Genomic DNA, 21,045 nt, shown 5'->3' on the forward strand with positions numbered 1-21,045 from the left:
GATGTTGTGAAACATCGGAGTGAAAAAGGCAACCGCAGACAGCCGCTCATTATTTAACGATAACACTGCGCCAGGAGATGGCTGCATGTTTCTTTTAGCAAACTCAACAGGGAATTGTACTGGTTGCTATGACCAGACTTGTCTGTGCTGCTCTCCCCTTGATGGTGCAGCAATATTGTGCAAATTGGTGCATTAACATCTGTCTTGGCTGACGTAGACAAAAGTAGGCCTCATTAGGCACGACCTTTTATCGCTACTACTTAAATCCACGCTAAGTGATGAGATATCAGTTTACCTTCTTTACATGTAAATAAGTGTATAAACATGTCAGAGAGGGGGCTGAGCCACAAACGGTGCATCAACAGGTCTATTAATCTTCCTGTAACATCACCAATACGTTTTCTGATACAAACTACTTCATTATTCAGACATTGATGGAGCTGATCTTCACCAAAGTTGCCATTTCTGTGGAGTTATGTGCTGTAAAACTCTTCATAAACTTGCACACGCTGAAGGTTTTTATCCATAGCAATTCCACTATGTACTTGTAGATGTTTTCCACTGCAGGAAAATATCTACAGGTACATAATAAAAAAAAAGAATGTTGGAGAAAATGCAATATTTCTTGCCAGTCATCTTAAGGGAGTGATCACCTTTATGCCACTGCACACATATTCCAAGCCTTACCCTTTGTAGATACAGACTTTAGAACTTTTTTAAGAGTTTTGTGACACTAGTGGCCTTTATTTACAGTATTCAGACAGGATATGAGCAAAGAAAATGGAGGGACACATTCAGCAAAGGTTGGGAATCGAACCTGAAACAGCTACGTCAAGGACTAATTTGTGCACGGGACACACACACCACAACTGTCTCACTCACTGCCCCAGGGATTTTTAAATTCAAAGCAAAAAAAAAAATAAAAAAGGAGAGTAAAACCGTGCTGAGTTAGAAGTTTGCTGGACACCGTTGTTGTTTGTTCCTGTTTATGCTTCAGTAGAAACCTACCTTACAGCCGATCTCCCACAATCTCAGCTGTGAGGCAGCTTCCAACCACCTGGGTTTTCTAACTGACTGTCAAAATTTTCTTCCTCCCTTTGTTGGCAAAACTGAAACTTTCACAAAAACTGCAAAATGTTGACAGTGAGGAGCTGATGTCCAAGTTCACAACAGAAAGTAGTTTTTCGACACCTATTCCTTATTGGACCCTGACGACTCTTTGCATTAGAACTGATTTTTCTTGATTAAGAAGTGATTTATTTGTGAACTTAGCAAAGCTTAACACAAACTAGCTTTTGCTGTGGTTGTTTATTTACTTTGATTTTTGTCAGTTTGCTACTTATATGTGTGTAGTCAAAAAAAAAACAGTCATAATGTAATATATATAGTGAAAAAAGTATAAGCATAACAACAACTGCAATTGCAATGCAAAATATTGTGCAACCATTTCTTTTTCCTCATCATCCTTATTTGTTATTTCTTATTGTAAATAACCTGTTTATATTGCCCTGGTCCAGTCACTCTTTACTTGGCCTTCTTAACATTGGCTTCTTTCTTTTATTTCCTGTTTTTTCCTCTTTCCTTGAAAGATTTCCTCTTTTCCTCTTTCTTGTATTATCTGTTCCACATGCCCGAACCTTCCGTCCAACCTTCACTCTTTTTTTTCTTTATCCCCTCATTCCCGCTCCAACCTCCGCTCTGTGCCTCCAGCGTCTAAATTCAACCCCATAACATTTCAATTTCATTTCCCATCATCAACGCCTTGTCTGTCTGAGGTGCTTCACTTTTCATTTCAAGCTCTGAGTCAGGCTATTGGGGCGTAAGGAGACGCAGAAAACGGAGAGCAGGAGAAGAAAGAGGGAGGGGATGTGGATGGAAGCAAACTTCTGCCAGCAGGACGATTAACAGAAATGTGTTTTTTTTTTACGCTGAGAGAACGAGCACGAGTTGTATCAAATAGACAAAGACAACTCGCTGCTGAGTGTGCACAATGCTGTCCTTTTAAGCTTCAACAAAACAGCTGACAAGTCTGATCCGTTCTCGGCAGCAGAATAACTGTATTCACCAGGCCAACCTCCGAAGAAAAGCAACGAAGCTGTTCAAGTGTTGTGGAGACACAAGCATTGACATTCATAAGGTTTTGTGTGAAAAAAGCTTAAGAATCTTCCAGAAATTAGAATTGGTGTTGAAACAGGTGGAGAATGAGAATGTTTCAAAGTGAAAATATCCATCTTCTTTACATGTGGCTGACATGCATTTTAATTGTGGAATTTCAGCTGACATGTTTTCAGCTATGTAGTTTTTTTATGGTTTGTTGGTCGGTACTAGCGTGGTAAAACCAGCCCCTTGTTTCTACGCTTTGTACAGAGTAGTCCGGACCCTCAGATATTGAGAAATAATTGTTTGGTGAAGATGTGGGCTTTGTTGAAGTTTAAATTTACCCAACTGCTAACGCTTGGGTGTAATGTCTGTAATGTGCCAGTTTGACGCTCTGAAGCTTCCTGGAAATTGCATGCACTGTAAACGAACATCCTCCGCTGCAAACAGAGAAGTGCCGACTTGAACAAGATGGCTGTTCATGCTAATTTAATATTTAAATTAGCATGGCTAAGGACTGTGTCATGACTGACACGGATAGAGCGGCTTTGTGCACTAACTCCGCTGCCGTTGCTAAAACTACAGACGGGCTACATTTCTAAAGCAGCGTAGAAAATCGATGTTGTCGTTCTCAACTTCTCCTTCTGTTCACTGATTGGACCGATTGAAATTTTACTGGAGAAATCCAGTTCAATGGAAGAAAGTCCAGACGAAACACTGAAAGGTGGTTAGAATCGAGGGGAAATGTGTAGGAAGGGCAATGGCCAAGTTAGGTCAGAAACATTTTCTATTATTTGTCAGCAAGCAGGTCTGGTCACCTCCTGGAAGAGAAGCTCTTTAAATCCTTTAAAGTTGTTGATGGCTCTTGGAACATCAAAACGTTCACTTTACTCAGTATATTTTCTGTTGGTTGCTGTATGCAGAAAGGATAGGTCACTCCAGATTTCAATATGTTGCTCATTTAGTTCCGGTTAATTGTAACTCCAAAGGATAAAATATGTCACATCTTAAGTGTTCTAGGAAAAGAAAGGTCCTCACCCAACATTTTATAGTACACACCCCTGTATGGTCATAAAGTCATACTGTACCATTCATGAAAAAGTAGCCCCAAACCATCATGCATTTACTGCTGTGCTTGACTAATCTTTTTTGAGGACTGTGTCATGCTTTCTTGCATGTTGTGTCAAATTGATTCCAATTGATTTTGGGACCACAGCACTTTCTCCCAAGCATTTTCTGCATCATTAAAATGTTTAAAAGACTTGTTACTCATCCCCCCAGTCTCCTGGTGTACCCTACATTAGAGGGCTGCAGAATTTCTGTGGTGACTGTGATCCCAGCTGTTGTTGCATCATTAACAAAATCCTTCCTTTTTCATCACCTTTTTCATGTTCATCCTCATCCCGTGAGGAAAGCGCTCCCATTGAGCTGCATTCCGACGGCGATTAGCCTTTTCTCCAGTAGACATTTTCACTGAATAGAAGTTGGGGCAAATGCAGGACATGTGCATAAATAACGGCTCTATTCAGTTTCCCCTTCTGTACATGCTTGTTGTTTGGTAGAATTTGCATAAAACCAAAACATTTTCCAAATGGAAAGAAATTATGTTTGAAATGAAGAGATTCAGTGAACTTTCTCATTGCATCAGTTCAGATTCTACTGGTCATGCAACAGAAAGCTCTTCAAACCACATCAGCATTCACAATGATTAAAAAAAAAAGAAAAAAAAAAACCTCTACATTTTTTTTCTTGTAAAACTCTGCAGTATTCATAACGCGGGACTGGTGGTTTTATAGTCCTTCAGCAGCCGTCAGATTTTTACTGTTGCGGTAAAATTCATCATAGCCAGGGGCAGACGTCATTAAAATCCAGACAAATAATCAACAAAAGGGGAACTTAAATAAACATCTCTGCCGCCGGAGGGGATGTTTTGTGTTTGCAGAAAACAAAGAAATGGAAGAAATACATTGGAATCGCTTCAGCTGACCCCAAATTCTTGGCCGTGAGGAGGCGACATAGATCATGTCGCCGTTTTTGTCGCTTTGGCAGAGACGCGCAAGCGAGGCAAATGCAGGCTTGAAAATAACTCATTAACATGCAGAAAAGTGACACAGCTCTGGTCCTCATTTATCACACTTTACCTCTTAACATTCACCTCATTTAGAAAAGTCTTCAGCACATCATTTATTAAATTAGTTGCATGAAAACAGTTTGCAGACAGTTTATTGGGTTGTTGCTGTAGCAGTGGAGTTGCATTGCATTGTGTACTTTTCCTGCTCTCTGTGCGTTAGTGTTGAACTGTGCTAGTTCAGCGGCATGTCGATGCAGTACTAATTTTATTGTTGCACATCATTTGTAGGAATTGGGGTCAGCGGCTAAAATGAAATTCATTTGAACAGCGTGGTTTGAGGTACTGGTGGTTTCTGCAGAAATCAATAGTGTGGAAACATTTTTGGAAGGTACAGCAATGTTAGCTAATTTGGAAAAGTGGGAGGAAAAAACATTTATTTTTATTAACCTCCCAGATTGCCCACAGCTTTGGCTTTATAAGCTCCAATGTTGCATCAAATATAGTGGAATCTGTTTTCATACAAAGTCCAACTTTAAGCTACCAGATTTACACATTTTTACCAGAAGCACTAAGCTGACTGTATGTTTTCCTGTGCTCCTTTTCTTAAAAATCGCAGTGATACCAATGTAACATGAGTGTGCTTAAGAACAATATGGTGGCAAAACTGACGAATTGGGAATAACTGTTTGAGAAGACATGAAGAAAACCTGTTATGAAGTGATTTAGAGATATCTGTGCAAAGTACGAATGTATCCATGGAGCAGCAGTGATCAGATGCAGCTTCTGGATAAAAACCTTGTTGCATTCGTTTTCAAAGTCTTACATGATCAAAATCTGATCTGTTCAGATGAAAATTAAAGCTACAATAGTAAATTACTTCCCTCGAGGTTCGTCTTCTGCTGCTGTTGCTGCTGCGGAGCTGGATTTTTTTCTCTCAGTAGCAACTCCTATTGATTTAGCAATTATAGTGACTATAGCAAAAATAATCTCTGGAAGAATCGTTAGGAGTCCAGCAGAGACTAATTTGAACTGGTCATATACTGTAGATCAGCTATTATCTCTACAGATTTACCTATTTTGTTAAAGTGTTAAAGTCCACTATATTACTCTGGCACAATGTTGTCTTGTTGTTTTTTTTTTAAATTATTATTATTTGGCCCATTTATTTTTATATTCCACTGAGTTTTACTCACAGTGAGTTCACTGTATATTTTCTATGAATATTTTATAATGTTTAAAATGACACAATTTGGTTCAGAACTTAGTCAAAAAGAAGGAATGTTCAGTGCGGACTATTGTGAGTGTGAAACAAGCGAGTGAAAAAAAACATGTGATTTGGAGAATTTTACTGCCATTATAGTATTGGGATTCCATTTTTATCCTTTAGATCTTTGCTGCTAACTTACAGTTCCAACTTCTTCTTCAGAACAGTGTGTGTGACGGGAAAGAACTCGCTCTCACCCCCCGGTGGACAAATGCAGGACAACATGCACAAACATTACCAAACAAAGTGATAGGATACAGAACCTGCAGCTGTCTTTTAAATATACTGCATGAACACACAACACAAAAACAAACTTCACAGAGAGAAGTTAATATGAGAACATATTAACTCTGAGATAACCTGTTTGCAGACAATACATACATCAGATATTTTAGAGATTACTAATGCAGGACAGAAGGGGAACTTTTCAGTGAGAGGAAGTTAAATCTTTGCTCAAAAGGAAAAGAATTAGCGAAAACCATTAAAATTAATAACCGTATCACTGGATATTTGAAATGACCTAGTGTTCCCCTGCAGCAACAATTTCCATCTGATAGACACTTTAGAGGACAAAACTGGAAAAACTCTTTTGGTTGAAATAGGCTCTAAAGTCAATTTAGAAAAAAAACCTGTTATTATCTATGATTATGGGAAGTAAAAATGCTTCGGAACAACGGGGTGGATAAAGGGAACCCGGTATTAAAATCATACCTGAATTAAATCACCATAAAAGAAGCAAAAAAACAAAACAAAATTTTTTTTAAAAAGGTTTCATGAAAAACATTGTCTCCATGTTTCAGAAATAAAGGTCAGAAGCTGAAAAGCTCAACATGCTACTGTTGCTGAGTAATTAATGTTTTTTTCCCCCCACTTTAAAACATTAAGTGTGAAAGGCTGGTGTTGCCATGGCGCTATAAAATGGCACTACAACTCTCGAGATACTCAGAATGTAATTTTATCCAAAGCCTACAGCATTTAAAAATGGGCGCACAAGTGAAAATGCACAGCTTTACTAATATTAGAAATGGATTGCTGGGTAAAAACGCCCTGCGATGAGGACACATGTTGCTTTAAAGCGGTAGTACATTTGCTCTTTTTTTGCAGCCAAAACATCTTGGCATTTTTTGGTTACTGAGTTGACCTTGAACGTCTCGGTGCCAAGTTATTCAAGTGTCAAATTTGTCCATTGGCTGACCAGAGCTAAATTGTGCAATTCAATCTTTAAAAAAACAAACACAAAATTAAAAACACACACAAAAAACACAGTTATAAGTATGGTTCTACAAACAGAGTGTAGACTGACTTAGGTTTTCCCCATCCAAACAACCTACAACAATGCTGGTTGATTCAATACAACAACTTCGATTAGTTCAAGCTTCAACACAAGGCCCCTAAGTGTGGTGGTAATCGATGTTTGTGCCAGTTCTAACCCCATGCACTTATTTCCTTTGTGTAGAGCCTTTACTGTGTTTCTGAGAACATTTCAAGGTATTGTGGGATTAGTTGCCCCGCTGAGACAAAACCACAGTCATGCTGTTCAGGGCAATGTTTCTTCTGCAGCATTGTTTGGAGCTGTAATGCTTACTGAACACTGCAGGGAAGAATATGATCCTTGTTGTTCACACAATCCATCTGTTTTCTTAATGTGTTGGCAGGTAAGAGCCACACTGAAGGACGACTGAGCAGACTATTTGTCATTCTGACAATACATCGAAAACTTACAAAAACAATCATCTTCTGTTAAGATATCCATTGTTCTCTCTTCTTTGAGACTAGTTTGAGCAATGCTGTTGCTATTCTTAGACTCATTATGGTAACAGTGTTGCACTGGTTTTGGTTACATAATGAGCTGTTTGCACTGAAGGGAAGACTCCAGTCTTGTTCTCGTTGTTGGCAGCTTGTCGCAGCGTTTTTAGCCGTTAAACTTTTTATCGTGTAAACACAATCTGGATGGATGAATTGGAGAAACTATGTCGAAAACATTGTGGTAACACTTGTTTACTGGCCAAATACTGTTGGAATCAGGAGGCTACAATGATGGGAAGGAGAAACCTAACCGAAGGAAGTGGGACGGCTAAAAATCTAAGTCTACGGAGTGGAAAAAAAGTAGCGTATACAGGCTGGCAAACAGAATGGAGATGATATAAAGGACTGTAGTAAAGATACACTGAAACTATCTATGATATATTAATGACAGAGAGACTGATGAGACAGAGTTATGTCACACAGAGGCATTAGAACTAGTGAAATTGAATTTTGATTATTAATTAATGTATAATGGTTTCACAATGGAGTAATTTTTATGGTATATGAACCTTTTGGGGAGAATGTTAGGTTGTCATAAAACTCAACAGAGTTGACTCCTAGGATTAAAGCCAGGGGTTTAAAAAAGTTTCTATCAAAATTTAAAATACATAATGATGATGTGAAGAGGTGCCATATGTGATGAATAAAGGAAATAAAGAACAAAAAAAATTGGTCTGATGAAGCAAATAAACTACTTGGTTATAATGTGTTTATAAATTGTTTCATTTTTTCTGGTTGTAGAATTGAACTTCACGTTTCAGTATGAGGCAGTTTTTCAGTGTTACTGTGTTTTTCACTCTGGTCAAATCCCATTTGTGTCCACCGGATGGTAGTAAAAGGGTAAAAAAAAAAACAATTGAAAGGATAATGGATGACGAGAGAGTATGAAGGACAACAGAAAGTTGCTAAGACAAATAAAAAAGAAATGAACTGGTCATAAAACTGATCTATACCTGCTAGTCAAACAGCAGACAGTATTTAACTATCATATTCATGGTGGCAGAAATGAAACACTACATTGAAATGCTTTTTTTCCCCTAGTTCAAGGAAGTTTAAGGACAAATAAATGTTATTAATATCTAAAAAGTGTAAAAAGAATGAGATAAGAAAAGAATGAAGAACATTATTTTCATTCATTCAGGTTTTTCATTTTATTTTTCGGATTGGTATAAAAATTCTAATTGAGGACATTATAAAAAATTAATATTCTTCAGTTTATCAAAGCATGTCTGATCATGTAGAATTGATTTTACATCCCCATCTACACACATAAACATAAATATATTTTCTGACAAAACAATGTGGGTTTTCCAGGTGATTTTGAGTTAAGTTTTCCAAAGATTTTAAAAGTAGAGTAAATTTTATACCCATTTTTACCTTCAGTTGTTATTTCTCCCATTGGATTGAATATGTCGACAGGTCCATTTTTCTGCAGATGTCACCGTACTGTACTCTCAGGCATGCTGCTGTTTTGCTTCACTCTGCCTTCATCTGTTGCAACCATCACATTATGTGGTAAACCTCTTTTAACAGAGGGCTTCCTGGGCTACGTCTGCTTTGATTTGAGACGTTAATATCAGTGAACTTACTGTTAAATAAAGTGTTGTATGTATGGAATCACCTCTGAGAATGAATGGGGAAGACAAAGTCTCTCTGGGTTTCACTGAGCTTTCTGGGATCTTTGTTGTACTGATGACTAAGTTCCACAGTTTCAGACCAAATTACGTGATTGGTTGTCTGACTTGACTCTGCAGCACAACTGTCTGTTTATGCTGTTAACTCAGACTGCAAAAACACACGAGACCATCTGCTTGCAACAGATGCAACCCTCAGAAACATCTCTAATAAACTGATGCTCATCTCTAATCACATTTATTTAATAAGATAAAGATATGCTTTTTACCTTTTTATAGGTGATTTTTCGAAGATGTTTTGACTAGCATTCTGCAATAACAAAAGCTAATGTCACCCTTTGTTTTTCTGCTTTTGTTTCCAGCGCTCTTCTGTTAAGAAGATTGAGTGGAAATTACAGTCAGATGGATCACTTGTTGGCATGTTTTTTTTAGCAGATATTTGTGAAAATGAGTGTCTTTTTCATTGATCACACACACGCTGCTTGGTCTCACAAAAAGTTGCCAACAAAAAAAAAGCTCAAACAATCCATTATTTACAGAATGACTCTTCATGACAACAGTCACAAAGACTCCTTCATGTTCATTCCAGGTGTTATTTCATGTTTTTGACAGTGTCACGTCAGTCTTATGCACATTCCTTCAAATAAAGTGTTTCCAAATCTCTTATTACCCAACATCCTCCACCCCCATTCATTTTAAACTTTCCGGTTCAAGTTGTACTGGTAAGTGCAGGTAAAGTGACTGGGAAGGATTACATTTTGATTCGCATTTTGATTAGATTTCTCTTCAGGTGAAGTTCTTAAATGAAATCAAGAGTTTCAGAAAGAGTATCAAGCTCATGGTGCTTAAAATAAACCTCATTGTGAAGGTGAAGATTTTAAAGATTTCATATTAAAATGCACAGACGGCATGCTGTGTTGCATTAAACTGAACCCGAAAACCCAGTTTGTCGAGCCTCTCCTTCAGCTGCGTCCCCTTCTGTTCAGTGAAAATATGCCCCTCTGCGCTGATGGCTTATTTAAGGTTTCTCCTCCTACTCCGGTTCAGCAGGGCGGCTGTTCATTTACAGAAAGAACGAGACAAGAGATCTCATTAAAGGCTCTGACGGGGAGGGAACAGCGCAAGAGAGAAGTGATGAGAAGATGAGGGAGGGTGGCTGGAGAAGAAAGGAAGACAGTGGAGAGGGAGGGGAAAAAAGATGCTACAAAGGAAGAATAAACAGGAAGGTAGAGAATGTCAGCTGGAGGATGAATCAGGGTAAGAATGAATGTTTGTTCCAGTAGGAGCAGTAAATATACTCACATTTCTTCTGGTAGCTATAAGTAGCTCTGTCTATATTCTTTAAAATATCAATTTCAAACTGATTTCAGACCTCACCAATTCCCCCTCTGCATTAATATAGCGATTCAATCAAAAAACCCCGTGTTCTGTTTATTGACGGCTGTTATATTTGCGGTGTTGTGACATTATCAACAGATATGGACTTTGAAAGGAACGCCACCGCATCAAAAACTTAGCGGTACAAAGGATTCAGGCCCTACGAGATGTTAGTGGGGAACAGATGAACAGTTGTGGGCAACTAAAATATCAAAAGGGACAAAGAAACAGGGAGGAAATTAAAGAGGGAAGCAGAGGGAGCCCCAGAGGAAGAGCAGGAATCGCAGATTAAACTCAAATGTCAGACTTGAATCAATAAGACTCAGCAGAGGCAGAGAGGTGAGAGTCTGGCTCTGTATTGTTCTGGGGTTTAGCAGCAGCCCGCGCTGTCCTGAGCATTTGAATTCACTAATTAGTTCTTAATCAGTCAGAGCAGAAAATTAAACTCTGTGTTTTTTGGAATTGGTTTTGTCAATTACTCGATATGAGTCAGGCTAGGAGGTGAGACGTTCTAACCCTGTCTTCATTTTCCATGTTAAACTCGCTGGTGGAAGTTAGTTGGGTTTCCAAAGAGTGTTAACTCGACGAGCCTGCTAATCAAAACACTGAATGGACTGCAGATTTTCTTTCTTTAGGCAGACTTTTGGAAATAGTTTAAGGTATTCTTGAGCACCATTTCTTCAGGCTTTTGTAAAGGGCATTCAGAACTGGACTTTTGCTGCTTGTATATGTATACATACGGCTCTGGAAAAGAATGGAGAGCCCACTGCGTTGAACCCCATTGAAAACCTTCCACCAAATATTGATTTCAGAACTCTTCCTGAGTTAATTGTAGTATTGTTGTTTGTAAATGAATATGAACTTGCTTTCTTTGCATTATTTGAGGTCTGAAAGCGCTGCATCTTTTTTGTTATTTTTCCCATTTCTCATCTTTTGCAAATTAAAAAATTTTTGCTTGGAATTCCGGAGACATGTCAATAGTTCAGACTAAAAGAACAAGGTTCATTTTACTCAAATATATGCCTATAAAAAGCAAAGTCAGAGGAACTGATCATTTTAAGTGGTCTCTTAATTTAAAAAAATATATATTTTCAGAACAGTAGCCTCAGCATAGCAGCGTAATATGCGGTTTTGCTTGAAATTCAGATTTTTATAGCAACTGAAAGGTAAGACAGTTACTTGATTGGGCTGTAAAAAGGCATTATGTGCCTGGAAAATACATAATACACTCTAAATAAGTGGTTCCACTTCTTCAGCAGCAGATGACGGTTTAAAAGGTTTATTCTCAGATTTTAATAAGCCTCCTGTAAACAACCAGAATACCCACTAAATGTTGTCGTGGCACCTGTTTTCTGCGCCGAGATTTATTAATGAGATCTGTTGATGCAAATTACAGAATCTAGTTTTATTTGGCTGCCCTGCTGGTAACTATTGGACCCAAAGCATGAAGCTGCTCAGGCTAGCACCATAACAGGTGCGGCGATGAAATTTCTTATGTTGTAGCCCAAAATATTGCTCATAAAACTTGACGGATGTGCAAATAATAGAAATGTGTTCAAATTAATTTGATATTTTAACTTCAGCAATGAAACTTAAGAGAAGCAATTGTGGCAGCCATCAATCTAGGAAGGGTTAGGAGAGAAAAATATTAAAGACAAGTTTTAGGAGGACCATTTTTTTTGGACAGTTTAGGCTTAAACAGAATTGTTTGGCCATAATTCAGTGTTCAGACATTTATCTAGACCACAAGAGGACAAACGGTACAATTTCTCCTTGGTTAGAAAAGCAAAATGCTCCATTAAAGCGACTCCAACTTTCCCCTATTTTGCAGATGTTTAAATAATAGTACAATAACTCACTTCTGACAAAACAATTTGTTCAGATTTTTTATGGTTTGCTGTCAGTCTCTGCAGCCTCGCTTGCTGATGCTGCTCAGTTTGACCTCTGGCGGATTTTAAAAAAAAAAAGAATTTCCTCTGATCGTTTTCACGGCGGACGTTCATCCCAACCGTTTGATCGATGTTGTCATCAGCTCACATTGTTTCTCTCGGAACAGCTCTGTAAATTTCTGCTCACGTAATCAGGGATGTAAAGCAAATGCTCCGACTACAGACCAGAGACGGCGACGTTTATCACGTCAAGGTTTCCTGGTTCGACTGCAACGCCATGATTTGTTTTGCAATCGTCCTTGATCCTCCCACTTTCTAAAGGGTTCAATTATTCCTCCACAGAGCGAACGATATGACACGTATCATCTGCCATCTATTCAGTGTGTGATTTGTATCTGTGTATTCTTTTTGCTCTTTTTTGTTTTAGCAATTATAAATCGGGTCAGTATTTCCAAGAAAAGTCAACACAAATATGTTGCTTTTCATTTTCTGCCATAGAAATCAGATGTGATAAACATCTGCTGCTTGTCACTCACTGAATCTCATAAGAAACAGGAAGCGACTTCCGTCTGCTCCGCGTTGGTTGTAAAGCTAATAAAATCTGTCCTGATGTTGTCTGTTTTGTGCCGTTGAAGTGTTCTGGAGAGTCCAGCCAGGCAGGGGAAACGGTGGGGGGGGATCTTCTGGCTGTTTGTCACGAGGAAGACGTTAGATCAGTTAAAGAGGCTGTGTTGTAATTATCCTAATGGCTTCTGTAATGGAATATTTAAAACACAGCCTGATGCATCTCATTGCCGGCTGAGTGCTCATATCTCTTTGTGCTGTGGTATCTGATCAGAAGAGGTCAGGATGTCATTTTGCTCTGGCTTGTTTCCAGCTTCTTTACTCCACTCCCGGTGGATATGACCAAGAGACTGATTTTAGGATCTTTCAGTCTCCCTCCCTCCCCCCCTTTTTTTTTATAAAATAAAAAAATTTACATGACCTTTCTCTGACCATTGCATCCTGAAATCTGATTAGATCGAGTGCTCTGACCTCCAAGTTCCTGACCCTCGGTAGAGAATGGAAATGAGACGGAAAACCCAATAAACTCCGTCAGCGCCTCTGCTCTTTGTCGAGTTTGGAGTGCAAAACAAAAGCTGAGGTTTTTGCAGTGAAGTGGAGGAGAAACGTTGGGCTACGGGGCCGTCGGTTATGTTGGCTAGAAATCCCAGCAAGTTAAACTGTGAGCTGTTGACTGGAAGATGCAGGGTGGCAGATTTGTTTGTTTGTGCAGGTGCAAAGCTGCACAGATTATGCAGATGAGTATTTACAGAGTTAATCATAAATTTTCCCCTCTTTCGCACACACACACACTCATGCCCACACACGTGTTCAGTCAGCATGGAAAATATGTTTCTGCTACCCTCATTTATGGTGTCACACACACTCTAGTGTGAAGATAAATCTTCTTTAATCACTAAGACAAATTGAAGATGTGGGGTGCTTTTTATCTTCATGTAATGCATTTCCATTGCATAACTAACAAAGTAAAATAAATTTGTCAATTTTACAACTTAAATTTCTACTGGCGTCCAACAGCTTTACTATATTATAAGTATTATAAGTAGGAAAATTCAACCCCCTTGCCTCAAGACACTATTATTATATATATATTATATATTTTTGAGTTATTCTGAGAAGAGGAGATTATTTAACTTTGAACAATCTTAAGTATTTTTTTAAAAGAATCCTTTAGCTTCCTTAACTTCTAACAAGCATTAAGATACAGTAAGTGCTGACAAACTTCTTACACCTCTTGATGTGAATGTTTGTTTCCGTTTCACAGGAAACAGTTTTAGCTCAAAGATGTTTGATGGTTCCTGGGCTGCAGTCGCTTCCTTCAATCTTTAACAACAATATTCAGACAGATGTAAATGTGGTAACTAAGAAAGCTACTCTAGGATGTTTCAGCATCTTTTTCGTCACTAAGCCTAGAGATGAGTTTGGGATAGAATAGAATAGAATTCAACTTTATTGTCATTGCACTGTCACAAGTACAAGCAACGAGATGTAGTTTGCATCTATCCAGAAGTGCTCTACGAGATATAAATATTTATTTACAGATGCACAAGACTATGTATGTATAGACTATAAGGGGTTATAGCAAGAGATATAGATATTGTGTATAAATATAAATATGGGAGCTATATGCACAGATTATACAGAATATACAGAATATACAAGAATGTTAGGGAATGGATTATAGATAAATAATGGCAGATAAAATTTACAGGTTGTATGTGTGTGTGAAGAAAACAGTCCGTGATGTGTGTGTGTGTGAGGATAGTCCATGTGTTATTATTGTATGAGAGGATAGGGGAGTACAGTCCTTATAGTTTATGTTTTATGTCAGGAGGCGTTCAAAAGCGTGACAGCTGTGGGAAAGAAGCTGTTCCGGTGCCTGGTGGTTCTGGTCCGTAGGCTTCTGTAATGCCTCCCAGAGGGCAGGAGGGAAAAGAGTGTGTGTGCTGGGTGAGTGGAGTCCTTTGTGATTTTCCCGGCCCTTTTCAAACAACGCTTCCTGTAGATGTCCTTGATGGCAGGGATCAATGTTTAGATGGAAATGCCAACTATCACACTCTTTAAGCCTCTTTAAGACGGAACTAGATTTCAGGTTTATGATCAAGATGTCCAGTTTCTGTTGTAAAAAAGAAAAACAGTCCCAAATTCCTCAGTTTCACGCATGACTGTGAGGATAGTAAGTGTTCTGGTCAGTCAGATCATGCATAGGTAAGCTATAGCAGAACCTTACCCTTTGAAAACACTATAGTAGCCCGGCTAGCTCAGTCGGTAGAGAATGAGACTCTTAATCTCAGGGTCGTGGGTTCGAGCCCCATGTTGGGCGTGAAGTTTTATCTCCTCGTTAGTACAGTGGTGAGTATCCCCGCCTGTCACGCGGGAGACCGGGGTTCGATTCCCCGACGGGGAGTGAAGTTTGTTTCAGGTCCCTCTTGAAAATGAGATCTAGATCTCAATGGGGTTTACCTGATTAAATAAAGGAATATTATTATAATTGATAAATCCTTTTAAATGATTTAACTTTGCAGATTGCAGAATCAGGGTGGCTAAAAAAAAACTCCTCAAGGATAAATCTATCTTTTTAACAAAGACACACACGTAAAAAAAAGAATTCAATAATGTTGAAATGTTCCCACTCATCTGTGCCCAAATGGTGTTTAATATATAACAAATTATTTCATAACATTATGTTAGAATCATCTTGCTTTCAATATGAGACAGTACGGTTTATTTTAGATAAATTTCACATCTGCTGAAAACCAGAGCCCGTGTTTAGTTTACTTAAAATCCTCAGCCAAAACTATAAGAACTGTTCCACCAAGGACCAAAGACTTTGCTCAACAGTGACCGATGCTCTAAAACGTCGTTTATTGTGGAGTGCTTCTTGATTTTACTCTAGATTATTTAATGATGATCAGTGAACTGTATTTGCAGATCAAGGTCATTTTATTCTTTAAATCTAAACCTGAGCCATTAAGATTAAAATGTATTTGACCTGTTGGTAACACAGATTGACTTTAAAAATAAACTGTCCTTTAGCCTCATGTTTAAAAGTTATGTTTCATCTAGCATGCCATTGTTTTCCATGCATTCATATTCAACTATAATAAACAGTTTTTTTCTTCTTCTAGAGGATGCAGGGTACAGTTATAAACAACCCACAGTAAAACATAATGAAAATGCTGCAAATCCACAAGTGTCATTCAAGGGCAGCCTGTTCTGAACTGTTCTCAACTCTGTGAGGAATCTTGTACTATGAAGTGTCACAGCGTGGCACCATTGGTAGCCCATACACACGCAGCTGCTGACCACATCCGAAGCATTTCGGAGGAAGCAGAGTGACCTGTTGGCACTCTGCCGTTCAAGTCTGAGTGAAACCATGGCAACCGAGTGATATGCAATTATCCATGTTTTTGATAATGTGGAATCACATGTGCAAGGAATATTTAAATCTATTTGCATGTTTAACTAGGGGCACGTCAAGGGAGGAATTTAATATTCTTTCATGTGCGCTCAGTTCCATGTTGTTTGGGATGGACAAAAGAATTATGCATATCCACAACTTTATACATCTAAATTTGTTTGTGTGTGCTTAACCTAAGTGTTATGCGTTGAGCAAGAAGGAAATTTACATAGTGGCTTGTGAGTGACATTTCAAAAATATTCAGGTGGGTGGGTATGGCTGAGAAAAAAAATATGATTCCTAAATAAGAGTCCTCCAAAGGTCATTCAATTCTGGTTGATGCAGTCCAAGATCACATGATTTGTTCCATTATAACAGACTGAAGTGTTTGTTAATGTCGCATCATGGTGGCTTAATGAAAATAAATGACTGCACTAGCAAACCAAGCAAAATATAGACTAGGACGTTCCTCTTTCATATCAGCTCTGCTTTTTTCTTCTTACTTTGAGGATGAAATGAAAGCTGGTGGGACCGAGGAGCATGGTGCGACGCAGGGAGTCCTGCAGAAACAAAAGAAACCGACTGCGGGGGTTATTACTGCTGGCAGCTGCTGTGTCAATTCGACCTTCAGGTTATTTGCTCTGTCCTTCTCACAGCCACAGACTCCTGCGGCTTGTTGTTTTGATTTACATGACTCTGTGTTTGTGGGAACTGATAGTTGGGGAAGTTGTTTCCCAGTCATCACCGACGCAGCAGCCCGGTGTCTGTGACAAGTCTTCCGTGAAGGAAATCGGAGTATCATGGAGATGGGATAATCATTGGAATCTTGTATTACACACACAGTCACACAATCGACAGACATTTTGGCACTTCGCGTTGGCTCTGCTGTCAAACTATCTTTCACTCTGTTGTTTTTGTCTATAAATCCATCTGCACCCAAATAATGCTTTTATAGCTTCAACAGTTTTCAAAGATCTGTTTAAAATGTCAAAAAAAGAAAAGAAAATAATCCATACTTTGTTATAAAAAAGTTGTTTTCTTCCCAGCCTACGCACACATTAAGTTACCTTCTAAAGAGTTGAATGGATGCTAACATTTGTGATTCATAAATACCTTTTATGCTTAATTAGTTTTCATACTAGCAAATTGTATTTTATTATAACGAGGCTGTTTGCTTTGTGCCTCAGAGCTTTGATGTCAGCTGCATGCAGGCACACACACTCAAACACACACTGCGAAATGTCTGCAGTGGAGCTGTGACAGTTCATCTCTCCTGGCTGCATGAACTGTTATTAGAACTATTTCAGGAGAAACTCTTATTCCTCTACATTCTCATTCAATCACTGACTGAAATGTATTTTTCTGTCCTTACTTGCTATGAAAATGTCACTAACGATGATAAATAGTGAGAGTAATATTTTTTAACTCTGCCGTGGAAACGTTATTTACAGTTAATTCTGGAAACAACTTCTATGACCCTGGTCAGGAACAATTGCAAGATGAATATATGAATATAACTGTAATAAAGAAAATTACATTTACAGACACAAAGTTGTAAATTGAACTCCGCAAGGTAAACGTCTCAGTTTGCTGTTTAACAGAGCTATGAAAATAAAAAAATAACTTCACTCCATTTCTTTACTGAGCAGCTTGTAGAATAAGTTTCAGCAGTGTTTTTTGTCTCACTTTACAAGTCTCTGACTCTTCCCTTCAACATTGCTTCACTTTATTGATGTCTGCAAACATTTGCTGTCACTCCACAATATTTAAACTTTGACTTAGACTTTGACAAAGCCATTGCAATGCTCCGTTTCTTCTTCTTCAGCCGCTTCGTTCTGGGATTCGCTGCTATGTTTGGAGTCATTTTCCTGTTTGGACCAAGCTTCAGATGCTGGAAAATGATTCCGCATGTAACTCTAGAGTACTTTGTTCTACAGAGAGGATTTTAGCTGACTTGATGACTGTGAGGTAGCTCATGTGACTGACTGCAAGCTTGAATTATCAGTCCTGCTGTGGTTTTCCACCAAACACGGTGCTGTGCATCGTGGTCTAATCTCCAAATGATATTGCTCCAGAAGTCTCGTGCTACATTCAGGTGAATCTCTGAAAAATTAATGTCAAGCTTTCTTATTCTCTTCAAAGAGATCCGTCCAACAGACATACTTGTTCTGGCTTTTTCCAATTGTCCTATCATGGTCTTTAACATTTAACATTCTATCTTATGCATGTAGAATATGACATGTAAGTTATGGGTTTCTTGCATTCACTTGACCTTGAGGTGAATCTCCCTGGAAGTCCACTTGGGGGAAAATTGGCAGCTGTTTGATGGTTGGGAATAATTTCTCTGTAGATGGATGGACTTTAGTTGGAAATGGCCTTGGATCAACAGCTACTTTCCAAGGCCATTGCCGATGTGTTTCCACCTTAACATGTTGTTGATACCCACCGTAATTGGTCAGAGCATCAAGCTGACTCTCAAACCACAAAAATAAAAGTGTGGTCATTTTACCAGTAGCGTAGCAACTGCCATTCACATAAATGGATCAATAAGCTTATGTTTTGTTTTGTTGGGGTTTTTTTAAAATCAACTTACGAGTCTTCTCAAAATCTAACCCTTAATATTCTTCCCCTCAACAAATAGGACACACGGCAGTCACAGCTTTTTAGTCTTTTCTGAATGAAAGCTGGAAACATGAGTAGTTTGAGAAGATATCCCATGTGCATAAATACCACCTGAATGTGAAACAGGATCTGCTTTAGAGGATATTTTTCATTGCTTTAAATCAGAGAGACATTTTTTCTCTTCGAAGCTCCATTGTGTATTTAATTGGTAAAGGTCATTCTCACATGGTTAGTCTGCACTGGGCGAAGAAAGAGCTCAGGAAACCGATTATATTATATCCAGCAAAGTCTAATTAACTCTTCTAAAGATGAAATTGGGAACTTATTATGGAATAACACCTAAATGTCCACTCTTTGACCTTTATCTCTAAACTTCTATATGTGATTTAAAGCGGTCTTTGGAGTGCTGTAAGGAGGAAAATGTCAGTCACCTTGATCATTCTATTCCAGGATCTTAAAACGTGAGCACAACCCAACAATATTTTAAGATGTCCTTTCAACACAGTTATTCAAGCTGCATAACTATCCTAATATGAATGTGCAGTTTGAAAAGAAGTTGAATCTGTACTGGCAAAGGAATTTTAGTTTTCTGTAGATTTATGACCTCTTACATGACTTATTGTTAAGATAGATAATGGTATGTTTTTCATAAACTCTGCATTGAAGGTCATTTGGCAACAACCTGGTAGGTTATTTTTAAAATTACTGCTGTTTAAATACTGGTTGGCAGATATATGCTACTATTATGAATTGTCTCAGTATTATAATTCTGATGCTGTTTAAAGATTTTTTTCTGGGTTTCTACATCAAATCATACATTTGAGTTTTGCTGTTTTTCTGCTTGCCGATTCTTCATAATTTGTCCTTCAGGTTTACTGCAGTGTCACAGCTCACAGTTCATAAATCACTGCTAACCTTGCCTGGTTAGTCAGCCAATTAATCATATTGTTCTCTGAATATTTTAACGGTATTTACTACATGTCAGGCTCAGCCTGCAGCTCAGTCTGTGCATCACGAGCTTGTTCTGTTTTCTGATGTATTGGCTATTTAATGTGGTGTTTATGTGCTCTTCTTGTCCTGCCATAAGTTACAAATGTTATTGCTATGATTCTGAGTCATTGGAGTCTGTGATCATCAGCTTTTACTGCAGTCTTTTGTGTTTGTACTCTGAACTTTCTGTTACAACACAAAACAACTGTTTTGGGGTCTACATTAGAGGTGCAGTGGTAAAGAAGATTATGTCGAACGTTTTCTGTGTAGCATTGTTGGTTCAGTTTACATGCATGCCAAATACAAATACGGCGATGTTTTAAATCAGAATACGTGCAGAATGTTTATATGTACAAGACTAAAGGTGCAGTCCATCTTGCAACTAAACTAAGCAGCGGTTTTCCAGCCATCTCTAAAGTCTGCTGTTTGGGAACAATAAGAATTGATAATCAGCTACAGTAATAATGGTCAAAAGAAGAAAGGTGGATCAAACCCAAGTGATGTTTTATGTACAGTAGCTCTTCCTACATTGGAATATAATTACTCAACTGAAACAGCTTGGACCTGAATGTAAACATCACACATGCCAGACAAAAATCAGCTGACGCATCCAATCAGCTCAAACTCCTATATCGACCAGGAGAGATTTTCCCAACAGCTGTGAATGCTGCCTTCAGGTTCAGCTGGGACACACAAAAGCAGAACAACTCCAAAGTGATTAAAACATGTTTTATGCACAAATATTGATACAGTTTTGGTTTTTTTTAAATGTAAGCATAAACATTTTCAAGCGGTTAAATGGTTGCATCGTCAATCGAGACACTGGCTGTGCCTGCCTATGCTACTTTACACGTTAAAAAATCAGAACAAATCTCTGGTTAGTTATTTTTCACTTTTATTAGAACATAATAAAATCAAAATTCTGGAAAAGATTCTGACTTTGCTGCTGACCAAAGTAAAACAAAAGGGGAAACGTTTCTATTTTTTCTTAATTGAAGTGTGTTGAAGGACACAAAGCTGTGACTTTAAAACCAGCATTTTTATCAAACTGGGATTTTTTTGTGTGTGTGTGCAGTTGCACAACTAGTTTGGTAGATGTTCTACATTGGCTCTTAATGAAACTCTCGAACTTGTGATTGACTATTACCTAAACTGATGCAAAAGAAGGTGATTTTTGAGGTCTGAGTCCTAAACCCTAGAGCCAGAGGTGGACTGGCAATTTATATTTTCTGTAGAAGTCCAAAATAGCTAAAGTGTACATGGCCTTCAGCTTGCTTTGCCCATAACCTAAACAGAGCTACTCTGAAAGCAAACAGCATGCAGGGAAGTGC

General features: G+C 38.3%; 1 protein-coding gene and 2 non-coding genes across 4 annotated transcripts in view; all 3 read left to right on the forward strand.

Moving 5' to 3' along the window:
- Positions 1 to 21,045, forward strand: part of grid1b (glutamate receptor, ionotropic, delta 1b) — a 468,957-nt gene that overhangs the window by 213,540 nt on the left and 234,372 nt on the right. The gene's annotated exons all lie outside the window — the stretch shown is intronic.
- Positions 14,953 to 15,025, forward strand: trnak-cuu (transfer RNA lysine (anticodon CUU)). The gene has a single exon. It is a non-coding gene; the product is annotated as a tRNA-Lys (tRNA).
- On the forward strand, positions 15,038 to 15,109 carry trnad-guc (transfer RNA aspartic acid (anticodon GUC)). The gene has a single exon. It is a non-coding gene; the product is annotated as a tRNA-Asp (tRNA).

The sequence above is a fragment of the Xiphophorus hellerii genome, chromosome 10 (assembly GCF_003331165.1).
Source record: "Xiphophorus hellerii strain 12219 chromosome 10, Xiphophorus_hellerii-4.1, whole genome shotgun sequence".
NCBI classification, from domain to species: Eukaryota; Metazoa; Chordata; class Actinopteri; order Cyprinodontiformes; family Poeciliidae; genus Xiphophorus; species Xiphophorus hellerii.